Raw genomic sequence first — 16,068 nt, 5'->3', positions numbered from 1 at the left:
TTAACATTTACAACTGTATATGGGACTTGTTATTCTGCCTGAACTACAACTTCAAGGGGATCATTTCGGTTTTATCTACTGACTTGTCTGTGTCAGAAAAAGGTCCATATAGGAGCTAAAAATATGACTCTGTTGTTATTGCTAGAATATCTGGCTTCTGCCCTCACTTGTGAGATAGTAAAATTCTGTAACAAAGCTCACTTCACCTGGTTGAAAGGCCTATGCCACTTTATTGAAGGATATCTTTAAGTTTTACATAGTCCTAAAATCATTATTTACATGACAGAATATCTGCTTTATGTTTCCCTACCTCATCCCCAATATCCATTTCCTTATTCCCTGGTTAAAAGAGGACAAGCGAGGGTGCTCAAAGAGTTTGTATTTCTACAATTGGGGACTGATTAATTCATGAGTATTACTCTCAGGAAATATGAAAATGGTTAACTATCATTTATTTCCAGAATATTCCATTTCTTTCCTTGTTTTGTTTCTTAAGTTGATTGGCTGGGGTTTTTCCTCTTTTCTTGTTGATACTATTGGGATTTGCCCTGTTTCTCAGTGCTGGCTCCTATTATCTCCTAACAGATTCTATGATATGGCTTCAATCAGCCATCTTAACCTGGATGTTTCTATTATTCTGCATTTTAAATTAATCTTAAAAACTTACATTAAATAAACCCAATGAAGCATCTCAGCTTATGGGGATGTCAAGGCATCCCATCTTTTCCATAAAGTATTTTAACTGGGATCATAGTTAAGACTTCCATTTTTTAATAAAACTAAACATTAGAAATAACATTCTCCTTTGTTTTTTTCTTGTGTTAATACTGATGTCTTATTTCATTACCTTTTACTTGCCTTAGCAATGGAGCTTTTATTGGTGTTTTATTTAAAGAGAAAAATATTATGTAATTCAGTAATCTCTACATGAGAACATTTTTCAGGATTTTTTGAGTCTATTTTTTTATATCATTTTCATTCAAACATAACAAATGGGAATTAAAACTCATGCAGAGATATGAGAACTTCCAGATTTCTTCTCTACAAACCAATCAGGGAAAACAAAATATAATTTTTCATATTTTTCCAAAGGATTTTAAAAAGTGGCATCAGGGTACATCATATTCCTTTTGTGTTACTGCTTGAATTTATTAAAAATGGTTTTGAATAGAGTCCTTGAAATTTTACCACAGGACATACATTCCTACATTAATTTCAGGAAAATGGACAAGAGGCTCTCACAGCTCTCTCCCTCCCTCAGACAAATCACAGCTCAGTCAGTACCATATCCTGTTACTTTCCTTTCTATAGTTGCCAAAGAGATTGGTGGTAATTTTAGAAAAGCTAACAGCATCTGGAGGTGTTAGTGTTCTGGGGAGCAATTTGGATTGAAAGAGAATATATGCTACATATACTGAAATCTGAACCTACTCAAACTTCAGGGGATACAAGGATAGAATTAAGTACTGTTCTGTTCAGTGGGAACCTCGGGGTAATGAGAGAACACAGTTTACTTTTCCAATTCAGTAAGTCTTCAAAAAACTTTGAAGGAGGGGTCAGGTAAGCGTTTTAACCTCAAAGAGTTAATCCTAAGTAACTCTTGAACTCTTCAGTTTAGCTAGGCTAGAAAAACTGGGCCAGGGTGTTAAATATAGAAATAACAGACCATGAAGAGATTTAAAAAAAAAAAAAAAAAAAAAGTTGTTGGTCTCAAGAAACAAGCAACTGACTGCAGAGTAAGAAAAAGTTCACTACATGGGATGTGCAAGGACTGCCTATATAAGACATATTTAAAGTTTTGCAAAATTAACTGTCTTAATATGCAAAGTAATTTAAACAGTACATATTAAGTTTATTTCTGGTTCCATGAAAAGGGTCTGAAAAATTACTGAAAACTCACAAACTGAAAACGTCCTGCCACTAGGAACCGTTTCCCAGAGCTTATGTATCAGTGAGTGGTAACTTAAGTGCCCACATGGCTAAGACTGCATAGACCTCTAACAGAGGGGTGATGCTTTGCTGCCCTGGTACATTCTATACTGAATGTCTGTGTCTCCCCCAATTCATAACTTAAACCCTAATCCGCAATATGATTGTATGGGAGTGCGGGGAGGGGGCTTTGAAGGGAGTCTAAATTTAGACAAGGGCATAAGAATGGAGGCTCCATCAGGGGATTACTGCCCTTCAGAAGAGCTCTCGCCTAGAACCGAATCGGTGGGCTCCTTGATCTTGGACTTCCCAACCTCCAAACCGGGAGAAACAATGTCTGTAGTTTAAGCCACCCAGTCTGTGCTATCCCAGTATATCCAGTTGAAACAGCCCCAACTGACTTATACACAGCGCACAAACTTTTCTAGGTCAAATGTCAAGCAGCTAGGCATTTTTAATAGATTAAGTCATTCCTGGGGCAAAATAAACAGTGCTCAAAAACATCAGGTCGTTATTTCATTATTCCTCACTGGCAGATGATGAGTGCTCTGAAGGGAAGGTCCCGATGAAATAGTGGTATTGATTTTGAAAACAATTCCAGACAATGCAGATGACATGAGAATGTGCAAAGGATATTTCACAGGGCAAATGAGGAGAGAAAGGATAAAAGTGAAAACGAGAACAGGGTGTGCTGATCCAAAAACTGCATCTGAAGTCTGTGAGATGTAAATAGAAGGGCCTTCCATGCCCTGCGTGGAGAGCTGCAATATCTAATTCGCTGTTCGATGTGTCTTCAGTTCACCCAGCAACATTATCAGTAATTACAAGGAGAAAGCGTCTCTCACATTATGAAAATCCAGGCTCTGGCAAAAGAGTCTCTGTCATCATCCAACCTGGTTCATCCTGATGAAGAATTCGTGCCAGAACAGGAAGGGCCTTTGTATTTTGAATCAGTGCTTTCTTCTCTTGCCTGCTATGTGATGTAGAATGTTTTGCCTAATTGCACATTTACCAGTGGAGCTCAAGAATTAACAAGAATATCACATTTCTGTTGGATAACCTCATTCCACATCCATAGGGAATTTTTTTTTTAAAAATATGGCTCGTACAGATTCTTGTCGCAACTAATTTATTCTTTTATTTTTCTTCAGATAATAGGAGTCAAAAATCTCCCAACTGAAGCTGTTCCTGAAATGTAGAAAATCTTCCACGTTTAAATAGGTCTGCTCTTTAGGGCCTGGTTAGAGACCAAAAGTAATTCATAGTGAGTTTAAGACATCAGATCTGCAGACCCCGGTGGGTTTCCTATTACCCTTTGCTTTTCCTGTCTGACACAAACATGCATTCCAAATGGAGGTTATTTTTAGCGAGTGTCAGAATCGTGGAAATGCTACTTCTGGTAACATCTCCTAAACTCATTTTTCTGTCTTTTGTCTTTCCAGCTGGTATACGTCATAGCTTGCAGTTCTCTTCTCTCTGCACAAATGGCCATACCAGGTGTTGGAGACTGAGAAGTCCCCAAACAAGGGCAATATGTAATTCACGTTCCATCACTGGCTTCTAGATTAGTATCTGTGTTGTAGTAACTATGCCAAGAAATAGATAAGTAATTAATAAGTAACTAAGTGAGTGAATTAATGGAAACATGGGGGGGGCGGGATGTTGCGACATCCCGTGGGTGGGGGCAGGGTTTGTGGCAGAACAGGGGCGACTCTGGAAGTCCGGAAAGGCTTTCCTGGGAAAAAGGAGTTTGAACTGATATTTGAGAGAACCAAATTACCAAATGCTCCTGAAAACCAGAAAATAAAGATCTCCTGTCCATTAGTTTGAGACCAAAATAGCCTACTGACAATCTTACAGGGCTTAAGATAGAGTCATTCTTCTAAGCAGGATAAACCGGGTCATGGTGCATGACCCATTAGTGCCAAGCCGTGGGTGCACCTGCTCATCTCCAACACTCCACTCACTCTCACTGAGTCTCTTTCGCGGTAACAGGGCTTCAGCATTCAAGTTCCGATCTTGGATATATTCCTTTCTTCTTCTCTCTTATTCTGCATTCCTGTTCCAGGAAAAGTGACTCCCATAATTTGAACTTGAATTGTCTTTTGGCCTTGCCATTCTCCCCACGTCTGAGGTAGATTGCTGTGGATGGATTCTGTTCTCTGCGTACAGACCTGCAGATATAATCTGGCGCCTGCTTACCATGTCTTTTAGCCATCTACCCTCCCTACCACTCTTCTCATGAAGTTTCTTGATTAAGCTTCCTGTATTTCTGGGGATGCTATTTGCTTGAACAAAGCCAACGGTTGGTTTCTTTAGAGACTCTGATAGAATATAAGCTATTTGCTAGACTATGGCTCTTGTACATATATCCCATGCCTGTGAGTGAGTCTACAGCATATAGGAGCATGTAACCCCACCAAAGCAAGATGAATAAATCTTTTAGGTTTATCTCTAAAAAAATAAAAAAAGGAAGAAAATCTTGTTTGAGTCCAAGTTAGAAAAGCTGCCTGGGATACACAATCCTCAGAAAGAAGAGAGTACTCTGGAGAAAGGAAGAATGTTTAAGGCAAGATTTTATGTATATGCACACATATATGTTTGTTTGTTTACATGAAGTGTTACAATTCATCATGACATAAGACATTCCAGAAAATTACAGACTTCTTCCTGTGTTTTCAGAACGTTTTCAGGGCTTCAGAGGTATGGAAAATTATGGGGATTCTTACTCTTATCTCTAGACTATTTCTTTTAGGTTATTTGTTAACAAAGCAGATGTAAAATGTGGGCCTGGGGCAGATACAGTGTCCATGCTTTATAGTTTGGTTAAATCATTCTGACCTTGGTAAAGATTAAAAATATAGCTTTCCTGATTACCCAGGAGCAGAGCCAATAGCACTAAAAGTTGAAATGTTCTTTAGCACTACAAATAAATTGTCATTGTTTTTGAAGAGCCACCAGATATGGTGGTCATCAACATAACCCTACAGGACATCAACCATCAGTACCTATTGTGGCGTTCTGAATCCCCAAGACTCCTGGGGTTAAGAGCTCTGCTGAAATAGCAAAATCAGATGGAAATATGACCCTTCAGACTAAAGTATGAAGGAGGTAGAAGAAGAAGAGTCTGTCATACGGCTCTGGCCAAGGAAACTTAAGTCCCTAACTTCAGATGGCAAGTTAGTTCTAGATGTACCTATAGTCCTCTTTACAGCAGGAATCCCTTCTAACTAGAATAGCTAAAAATTAAACATTTCCTCTTCAAAAATAGTCCACATTTATAGTTTATTCATTCTGATAGATACGCATGTATTTAATGTGGATGTCTGAGTACTGGCAATAACAAAGATAAAGAAAAACAGATACACTATATGTTTTTAGAGAATTGATAACCCAAGGAGAGGAAAGGATACAAATCAAAGAATATTATACATACAAATGGGATTTTAAGATGTAAAAGTGACTACAGATAAACAGAGGGTTAAACAGACTAGCTGGGGAAGGAGAGAGAAGGACCAAGTCAGGAAATGAAGAAAGACTTTCTTGAGAAAGTGAAGCTACAAATGAGAGCTCAAAGAAAGCAGAGGTTAACCAGGGGAGGGAAAGAAGGAATAACATTCAAGGGAGAGATAAGAACATGTACAAAGCCCTTTGACAGTATTGGAAATTATGATCAGAGGCTGTAATTCCTGGATAACAAAGTCACATAAAGAATAGTGTAAAATAAATCTTCAGTATGCATGGAAATATGACTACTGGGGCTGGTTAACCCTATTTGGAAGCTCTTTGTTAATCCATGGATCAGTAGAAAGGCATGAAAAGGATTGCAAGTGTGGTATTTTTCCTTCTGAAAAGATAACTTTGGTTGCTGTCTGTAGAATGACTTAAGATGAGATGGCAACATGGCGTACTAGATGTTGTAAATGTCTTCCAAAGTAAGGTTAAAAGTAAAACATAGTTGAACTTACAGAAAGAAATAGAAACTTCAGTTTAAAGGAAAATGACAAGGAGGGGCATCTGGATGGGACGGTCAGTTAAGTGTCTTCCTTTGGCTCAGGTCATTATCTCAGGGTCCTGGGATCAAGCTCCAAAATCAGGCTCCATGCTCAGCAGGGAGCTTGCTTCTCCCTCTCCCTCTGACTCCACTTCTACTCAACCTCTCTCTCTCTGAAATAAATGAATAAAATCCTTAAAGACAAATGACAGGGAAATTGAAAATCAGTGTGGCAAACTTCCATTGATGATGTAGTTCCCAGGAGAGATGTGTTGCTCTTTGTAACTTATAGTATGGATTTTGATGACCCATTGGGGGAGAAAGAAAAGATAAAGCCTCATGTCCTTGGATGCAGTGGGTGTGACCATGATACTTCATAAAAAGGAAGAGCACTTAGGTGAACATCATGTGGGAAGGGTAACCTCGTTATGAAAAAAATCAGCCTATTATAAAGAAGAGATCCATATCATTTTTATGTCTACGGTAGAGCCGGGGAGGATATAAACTTCACTGCAGTCAGAATTTATAACTGTAAGCCATATCCACTGTAAATTTAAGGTCTGGTTTCATACCATCTGAATGTACCTGGACACTCTAAACATGGAAGAGATCTTAAATGGATCACTTACTTGTTACACTCTGAACAAATGGCAGACATGATTCCAAATCCTTCTACAGATTCCTACTTTACTACAGTCTTCACAATTTTCACACTGAAGTGGTACTTTGCTAAACAAGCATTAAGTACAAAGCCACAAATTACAAAGCATGTAAGGAAAGTAACTACTTTGATTATAAGCAAGTAGAAAAAATGTAAAGCAGATCAGAATTCCAAAGTATCTTTAGGATAAAGATGTGGGGGGGAGGTGTGATGTATCTGTGTGATTTATGTGTGTGTATGATGGAGTATTACTCAGCCATCAAGAAATGAAATCTTACCATTTTCAATGAGGTAGATGGAACAAGGAGGTGTTATGTGAAGCGAAATAAGCCAATCAGAGAAAGATAATTATGATTTCATTCTATGTGGCACTTTAAAAATAAAACAGAGGATCATGGTTTCAAAGTAAGATGAAATCAGAGAAGGAGAAAAACCAAGAGACTCTTAACTACAGGAAACAAACTGAGGGTTGCTGGGGCAGTTGCTGGAGCTTGATGGGGTCACTGAATGATGGGCATTAAAGAGGGTACATGATGTAATGAGCACTAGGTGTTATATACAACTGATGAATCACTGACCTCTACCTCTGAAACGAATAATACATTGTATATTAATTAATTGAATTTAAATTTAAAAAAATCCTACTGTCTTTAGTCATACACACACACACACACAATGTAAATTATACTTTTTCAATAAAGAAAAGAGTACATTCAACATATGAGCAACACACAAATCATACTACCATTTAAATTATACCAAGTATTTTTTAAAATCTGGAATGTAGCTATCATTATAAGATATATTTATGAAACTCCTCAAATTCAACACACGAAAAACAGATAATCACATCAAAAAATGGGCAGAAGAAATAAACAGACACTTCTCCAAAGAAGACATGCAAATGGCTAACAGGCACATGAAAAAATGTTCATCATCATTAGCCATCAGGAAGATTCAAATCAAAACCACACTGAGACACAATCTTACACCAGTTAGAATGGCCAAAATCAACAAGACAGTAAACAACATGTGTTGGAGAGGATGTGGAGAAAAGGAAAGCCTCTTACACTGTTGGTGGGAATCCAAGTTGATGCAGCCACTTTGTAAAGCAGTGTAGAGATTCCTTAAGAAATTTAAAATAGAGCTTCCCTATAACCCTGCAACTGCACTACTGGGTATTTACCCCAAAGATACAGATGTAGTGAAAAGAAGGGCCACCTGTACCCCAATGTTCATAGCAGCAACGGACAGATGCCAAACTGTGCAAAGAACCAAGATGCCCTTCAATAGACAAATGGATGAGGAAGATGTGGTCCATATATACCATGGAGTATTATGCCTCCATCAGAAAGGATGAATACCCAACTTTTGTATCAACATGGATGGGACTAGAAGAGATTATGCTGAGTGAAATAAGTTAAGCAGAGAGAGTCAATTATCATATGGTTTCGCTTACTTGTGGAGCATAAGGAATAACACGGAGGATATTGGGAGATGGAGCAGAGAAGTGAGTTGGGGGAAATTGCAAGGGGAGACAAACCATGAGAGACTGTGGACTCTGAGAAACAAACTGAGGGTTTTGGAGGGGAGGAGTTGGGTGAGCCTGGTGGTGGGTCTTAAGGAGGGCACGTATTCCATGGAGCACTGGGTGTGGTGCATAAACAATGAATGGTGGAACACTGAAAAGAAATAAAATAAAATAAAGTAAAATAAAATGAAAAAATATATATATTTATGAAATACTAAAATGTTAAATATTCAAAGCTAAAAGGATAGAAAAAAATGAGACAGATGTACTTCAAAAGAAAGCTGGTATACAAATATAAAAATTTGGATTTTTTTAAAGGAAAGAATTAAGAGAGATAACTTGTATTCATCCTAAAGCTTCAAAATTTGTAATCACCACATAACAGAATTAAAAAAAATTGATAAACTTTACATGATGTGTGAGTATTTTAACATAACTCTCAGACTTATTGATAGATGATGAACATTAAATAATTGTCCTGGAGAAATAAAAAATTTGAAGAACACAAGTAAAAAGAACTTGATGATGTAGTTAACCCTTGAAAGAATCACTTAAAGATAATACATTTTTTCCAAGTATATACAGAATATTTGATTAAAGTAGTAAATCGATTCTCAAAACCATTCATAAAATGACTGGTAGTCAGGACTTATTTTCTAAATACAACAGAATTGTGAATAACTAAACATATCTTAAAAGTTGGTGAGGCTGAAAATAAAAATTAATTTTAATAATTTATGTCTCAATGAAGAAAGAGAAAAGTAAATAGGAAACAATGAAATGATCCATATCCAACTGTTCTGAATTTAGATTCTCACCTTTCAGCCAATAACAAGCCTCCCCACTAAAATGAAATGGTGAGGCTATGAACATGAATATATGGACACACACACAATTTGAAAATCTCAGAAATGTACCATGGCAGCATAATTTGAGTGTCCAAGATATCAAGAAATAAGATACTCATTGAACTGAGCACCACATTCCAAGGTGCTTTTCCTGTCAATCTCTTCGCTGATGCCTAAGTAGTGCATTACAAGATGCTAAGCAGCTTTCATGAGGTCGCACTTCTCACTATTCCACATTAACCCCAGCTGCAAGCTGTAGGAAAGATTCCAAGACAGAATGGCTCGGAGGGACATCTGGGTGGCTCAGTTGGTTCAGCAACTGCCTTCTGCTCAGGCCATGACTCTGGAGTCCTGGGATGGAGTCCGCATTGGGCTTCCAGCTCCATGGGGAGTCTGCCTCTCCTTCCGACCTTCTCTCATCTCATGCTCTCTCTCACTGTCTCTCTCTCAAGTAAATAAATAAAATCTTAAAAAAAAAAAAAAGAATGGCTGAGAGTTCACAGACTCCCTTCCTCCACTCATAAGGTGGAAGCTTTCCCCCAAGTATGGAAGTTAGACAATATGGAGCCACAATTACCCTTACTTGAGTTTACTCAAAGGATGAAGGCCTCATACCATGAGATATGAGGCATGAAGACCAGAAGCTATCACACTGATAGCACTCAGCTTGTAAAGCAGGGATGGCATTCTGAGGGAAGTGAAACATGGTTCCTATCCCAACTCTGGAAAAGCGATGCAGGTGCCTTATTCAGAGAGAGGCAAGACGTAAGAACAGAGAGTTCTGAAGCTCTTTCCAAAGGAACTAACTTTTTTTGGAACATACAATATGTGAAGAAGTTCAAGCCTGAGGACATGACTGAAAACAGTGAATAAAGAGAAGATTGATAGTTCCAGGAAGACAAACAGGTTCAACTATAGATCAGATACAAGGATAACAGAGAGAATCAGTGAAAGAGACAGATAAGAAGAGCTCCCTGGGAAACAGCATGGAGGTTCCTCAAAAAGTTGAAAATAGAGCTACCCTACAACCCAGCAATCACAATACTGGGTATTTACCCTAAAGATACAAATGTAGTGATCTGAAGGGGCACGTGCACCCAAATGTTTATAGCAGCAATATTCACAATGGCCAAACTATGGAAAGAGTCTAGATGACCATCAGCAGTTGAACGGATAAAGAAGATGTGATATATATATACACACACACACACACACACACACACACATTGGAATACTATGCAGCCATCAAAAGAAATGAATTCTTGCCATTTACAATGACATGGATAGAACTAGAGGATATTATGCTGAGTGAAGTAAGTCAATCAGAGAATAATTATTATATGACCTCTCTGATATGAGGAATTTGAGAGGCAGGGTGGGGAGTTATGGGGGGGTAGGGAAGGAAAAAATGAAACAAGATGGCATCGGGAAAGGAGACAAACTGTAAGAGACTCTTAATCTCAGGAAGTAAACTGAGGGTTTCTGGGGGTAGCAGGGAGGGATAGGGTTTCTGGGTTATGGACATTGGGGAGGGTATGTGCTATGGTGAGTACTGTGAAATGTGTAAGCCTGATGATTCACAGCCTTGTACCCCAGGGGCAAATAATACATTTTATATGTTAACAACAACAACAAGAAAAACAAAAACCTCCCTGGGATTGAAACAAGACTCAAATATTAGTCTCAAAAACCACCCTGCAAAAAAGCCTAAATTTCATTGTTTCTTATGGCATGGCAATTTATGGTCACAACTTTGTTGAAAGCAATAGAGTCATGAGCCAGCAATTGCTGTAGGTGGACAGATGGGTGTAATACCAACAAAACAGCTTACCAGAGAGATCAGTCAAAGGCACCCAGCCAAGACCTCTGTCATGCCAGGATGACTGTGAGAATGTCCCAGCCTGTGCCTATCAGGAATGACATCAGAGGTTGTAAATGGCAGTAGAAATAAACTTCATTCATATAAGCCAGCTATGTCGGTTAAAAAAAAAATTAACAACTAATAAGCCCCATTTTAAAATGAAGGCAAAATAAAGACCTGCTCAGATTAACAAAAACAAACCAACCAACCTTGCTAACAGGCCCACCTTACAAGAAATAGTAAAGGAAGTTTTGGCCAGGTTGAACGTCGGTGATTCTATAAAGTAAACTGAATGCACACACAGAATACTGGTAAAGGTAATAATGTAGGTAAACACAGTCTGATTGCATATTCCCTTTTCTCTTCTTATCTGACTTAAGAAGCAATTGTAATATCTTAGGTATATAAACTGTAGATTGCTTTGGGGAATATGGACATTTTAACAATATTATTTTTTCCAATCCATGAACATAGAATATCTCTCCATTTGTTTGTATCATCTTCAATTTCTTTCATTAGTGTTTTATAGTTTACAGACTACAGATCTATCACCTTTTTGGTTAAGTTTATTCCTAGGTATTTTTCTCTTTTTGGTGCAATTGTAAGTGGAACTGTTTTCTTAATCCCTTTTTCAGATACTTAATTATTAGTGTATGGAAATGCAACTAATTTCTGTATATTGATTTTATATCCTGCAAATTTACTGAATTATTTACCAATTCTGATAGTTTTTTGATGGAATCATTAAGGTTTTCTATATATTATACCATGGTATCTGTAAATAGTGAAAGTTTTACTTCTTCTTTGCCAATTTGGATGTCTGTTATTTCTTTTTCTTGTCTGTTTGCTGTGACTAGGACTTCTAGTACTATGTTAAATAGAAGTGGTTGGAGTGTGTATATATTTGTCTTGCTCCTGATCTTCAAGAAAAAGCTCTTGGTTTTTCATCATAAAGTATGATGTTAGCTGTGCATTTCCAGATAAGAGCTTTATTCTGATGAGGTATGTCTCTTTTAAGCTACTTTGTTGAGGGTTTTAGTCATGAATGAATGTTGTAATTTGTCAATGATTTTTCTACATCTATAGAAACGATCATATGATTTTTTCTTTTCTCTTGTTAATGTGATGTACCACGCTGTTTAATTTGTGAATAATGAACTTCCCTCTGCATTTCTGGAATAAATTCTGCTTGATGTGATCAATGACTTTTTAAATGTATTGTTGGACTCAGTTTGCTAATATTTTGCTGAGAATTTGACCAGAAATAAAAAAAAAAAATTGCCACAATGAAAGCAAAGGCCCAGGTGCCTGAAGAATTCCACTAAACATTTAAAGAATTAACATCAATTCTTCACAAGTTTTCCAAAAACAAGAAGGATACTTCTCAATTTATTCTCTGAGGTCGATATCTTCTGATAGAAAAATCAGGTATGTTTATGAATGCTATTAGCAGTTTCATAAAAAGTAGAAAAAAACAACCTCAGTGTCTAGCAACAGTAGAATAAATTTATAAGTTGTGAAACATTCAAATGACTTGATAACATATAGTAATCACGTATAAAAAAGGTAAGTACAGCACAATATTTCATAATTTATACTGAAAAATCCTCAACAAAATACTAGCAGACTGAGTCTAGAGGTAAATCAAATGAATCATATACCGTAACACACTGAGATTTATTCTATAATTGGTTTAACAACCAAAACCAATTATTGTAGTATATTATATCTACAGAATAAAGGACAAAAACAACATGATTATCTTAATAGATGCAGAAAAAACAATTTATAGAATTCAACATCCTTTATGATTTAAAAGAATTTCAATAATTAAATACGGAAGGAAACTTATGCAAACTGATAAAATCCATGTACAAAAATCCCCACATTAATTCGTTAAGTGTAAGTTTCTTAAAGCCGAACTCTCTCTATCCTTGTTTGTATAAAAAATGACATTATTTTTCAGAGTCCATAGTCTCTCATGGAAAAAAAAAATGACATTATTTTATGCATTTTCAGAGGTAATTTTATTTGAATTAGAATTTTAAGTAGTTATTTACTCATGTCATTTTGGAGATTTTTATTTTAACCTTTCCCTGTCCTCTGGCTTCCTTTGTTGCTGCTGAGAATTCTGATGTTAATAATTTTCTGTATTTGGTAGATGACTTATCTTTTCTTTCCAATAATTCAATGAAATTCTATAATAAAATGTGTTTTATCTACCCTGAAAAAAAAATCCCCACAAGTAATATATTATTGATGAAAAACTAAATGCTTTCCCTCTAACAGTAGGAACAACATAATGATGTCTGCTACTGTCATTTCTTTTTAGCATTTCACTGAAAATGTTAGCCCAGACCATTAGGTAAGAAGAATAAATGAAAGGAATCAAAATGGGAAAGTAAAAAGTGAAAGTATCTCTCTTTGCAGAGGACATGATCTTTTATACAGAAAATCCCAAGAAATCACTACTACTTCAGAAATACTATTTACTATAGTATGTATAGATGCTACTATAAGTAATAAACAAGTTATGTGATGTGGCAGGATATAGATCAACATACCAAATAATCTATTATAATTCTACACAATAGTGATAACATGATGAAATTATATTTAAAAGATTTCATTCAAAATAACACCAAAAGTGGTAAAATATTTAGAAAAAAATGTAGCAAAATAGGTGTAAACTGGTTCCCTGAAAACTCTTAAACATTACTGAAATTAATGACTTCTAGGCAAATCTGAACAGAAATTAAATGGAAATTACTTCAAATATATAAAAATACTTAATTGACTCAAGAAAATGTATCTGTAATTGTTAAAGTATTTAAATTTATAATTGAGCATATTTCAATGAAATATGGCCTGGAAGTTTTCAAAAGTGAATAGAGTTAAGAGATCTCTTTGTAATTCATGTTATGATATTAATATAGACTTGATACCATAAGAAAGTAATTATGGTTTAAGAAAGGAAATTTGGGGGGGCACCTGGGTGGCTCAGTAGGTTAAGCCTCAGCCTTTGGCTCAGGTCATGATCTCGGGGTTCTGAGATCAAGCCCCACATCGGGCTCTCTGCTCAGCGGGGAGCCTGCTTCCCCCGCTCTCTGCTTGTGACCTCTCTCTCTGTCAAATAAATAAATAAATAAATAAAATCTTAAAAAAAAAAAAAAGGAAAGGAAATTTGGGATGGATCCTAATTTTGAAGTTAAGATATAAAATATTATTTTAAACAAAAAATAGAAAAAAATTAGTCAAGCTGAAACAGTTCAAAGAAAAACATGATTAATTGTGGTCTATCCAAGAGATTCATGAATTCTTTTTCTCTTTTTCAAAGATTTTATTTATTTATTTATTTATTTATTTTACAGAGAGAGAGACTGAGAGTAGGGAAGGGCAGAGGGGTAGGGCTGGAAGAAAGACTCCAAAGCACAGTCCACACTGAGCATGAAGCCTGATGTGGGGCTCCATCCCACGACTGCACGATCATGCCCTGAGGCAAAACCAAGGGTCAGATGCTCAACCATCTGAGCCACCCAGGTGCCCTGAGATTCATGAATTCCTTTATATTAGAATATATTTAAATTATATGCACAATATAAACATAAAATCCTACTAAACCTCAAGAGTAATTAGGAAAATTTAATCCAAAGGTAATATTACAATCAAAGAAATAGGTTGGTTCACATACCAAATCTTTACTTAAAAATTATATTTAGCTAGAAGCACCGAGGTGGTTCAGTCAATTAAATGTCCAAAACTTGGTTTTGTCTCAGGTCATGATCCCCCAGTCTTGGGACTGAGCCCCAGGGGCTCTGTGCTCAGGTGCAAAGATGGCTTCAGATTCTCTCTCCCTCTCTCTCCCACTTTCTCTCTCTCAAATAAATATATAAATAAAAACTTATAAATAAATAAATAAATAAAATATAAATAGAAGTTAGTATATAGGAGGGGTTCCTGAGTGACTCAGTCAATCAAACGTCTGCTTTTCACTCCCATCATGATCAATCCCTGCACTGGGCTCCTTGCTAAGCAGGGAGCCTGCTTCTCCCTCTCTGTGTCTGCTGCTTCCCATGCTTGTGTGCTCTCTCTTTCTCTGTCAAATAAATAAATAAAATAGTTCTAAAAATTAGGTTATAAGACAATAAAAACTCATATATCACAGGCAGAAATACAAATTAGAACCTCTCATTGAGCATTTGACAACATATTTGGCAAGGATGAAGATATGCATATTTTGGGACAAAGGCAATTCCTCTCCTAATTATATGCCAACAGAGGAACTTCTGCAAATGCACACAGAGATGTGTTGATGAATATTATTAGCAACTTTGTATAAAACAAGTGAAACTAAGTGGCTAGCAAGAGAATAAACTTATAAATTATGATATATTCAAATAATTTAATAATGTACAGTAATCATAATAAATGAAGTAGATATATGTATGGTTTCATATCATCATTTTCCAATCATTAGCAATGTACAACAATCGTTTTCTATGCTACTTGGTTTGCATTGGTCAGAATTTAGCTAAAACACAGTAGAAATGGTTTATCCCTCTTCTATCTTGTCTGAGGCCTCTGTTGGTAGACTGGAAGATGGGACTCATTGCCATCTAAAACTGTGCTTATGTCAAGACCCACTGAGGCTGGCTGTCAACTGATCATCTGCAATCCTCTCTTGAGAATTCTCCATGGGTCTCTCTCCATGGACTAGTGTTGATTTCCTGCTATGAGAGTGGCTGATTTCCCTTGAGCAAGCACCTCAAACTTGAGAGTAGAATGGAAGCTGTACTGTTCTTATGATCTACCTCAGAAGTCACATAGAATACTTATGTATTTTTTTTTATTGGTCAGAGACATCAGAAGTTCCCACCCTGATTCAAGACAAGGGATCCTTCAGATGCCTCTCAGGAGTACTGTCAAAGTCACACGGTAAAAGAAGCATATAGGATAAGAAAGACTGTCCCAGCCCTTAGGAAAATAGAATCTGCTGAACATCTCAAGTGACACAAATACATTTTTTTGAGTAAAAAAAACCAAGTTTCAACAATAATTCCATTTATGTAGAATGTTTAAATGTTAATATATACAGTGTATATACATATGCAGGCATAACTTTTAAAATGCATGTGTATACTTAAACAACAAAGAAATGCAGTAATGATGAACAAAAAGCTTTAAAAAGATGTTATCTTGGAGTATGTTGGAGGGAGAAGTGTGATTCTGAAGGAAGATACAAGA

This window comes from Neovison vison, chromosome 12, assembly GCF_020171115.1.
Source record: "Neovison vison isolate M4711 chromosome 12, ASM_NN_V1, whole genome shotgun sequence".
In the NCBI taxonomy this organism is placed as follows: Eukaryota; Metazoa; Chordata; class Mammalia; order Carnivora; family Mustelidae; genus Neogale; species Neogale vison.
This window is presented reverse-complemented; position numbering follows the sequence as displayed.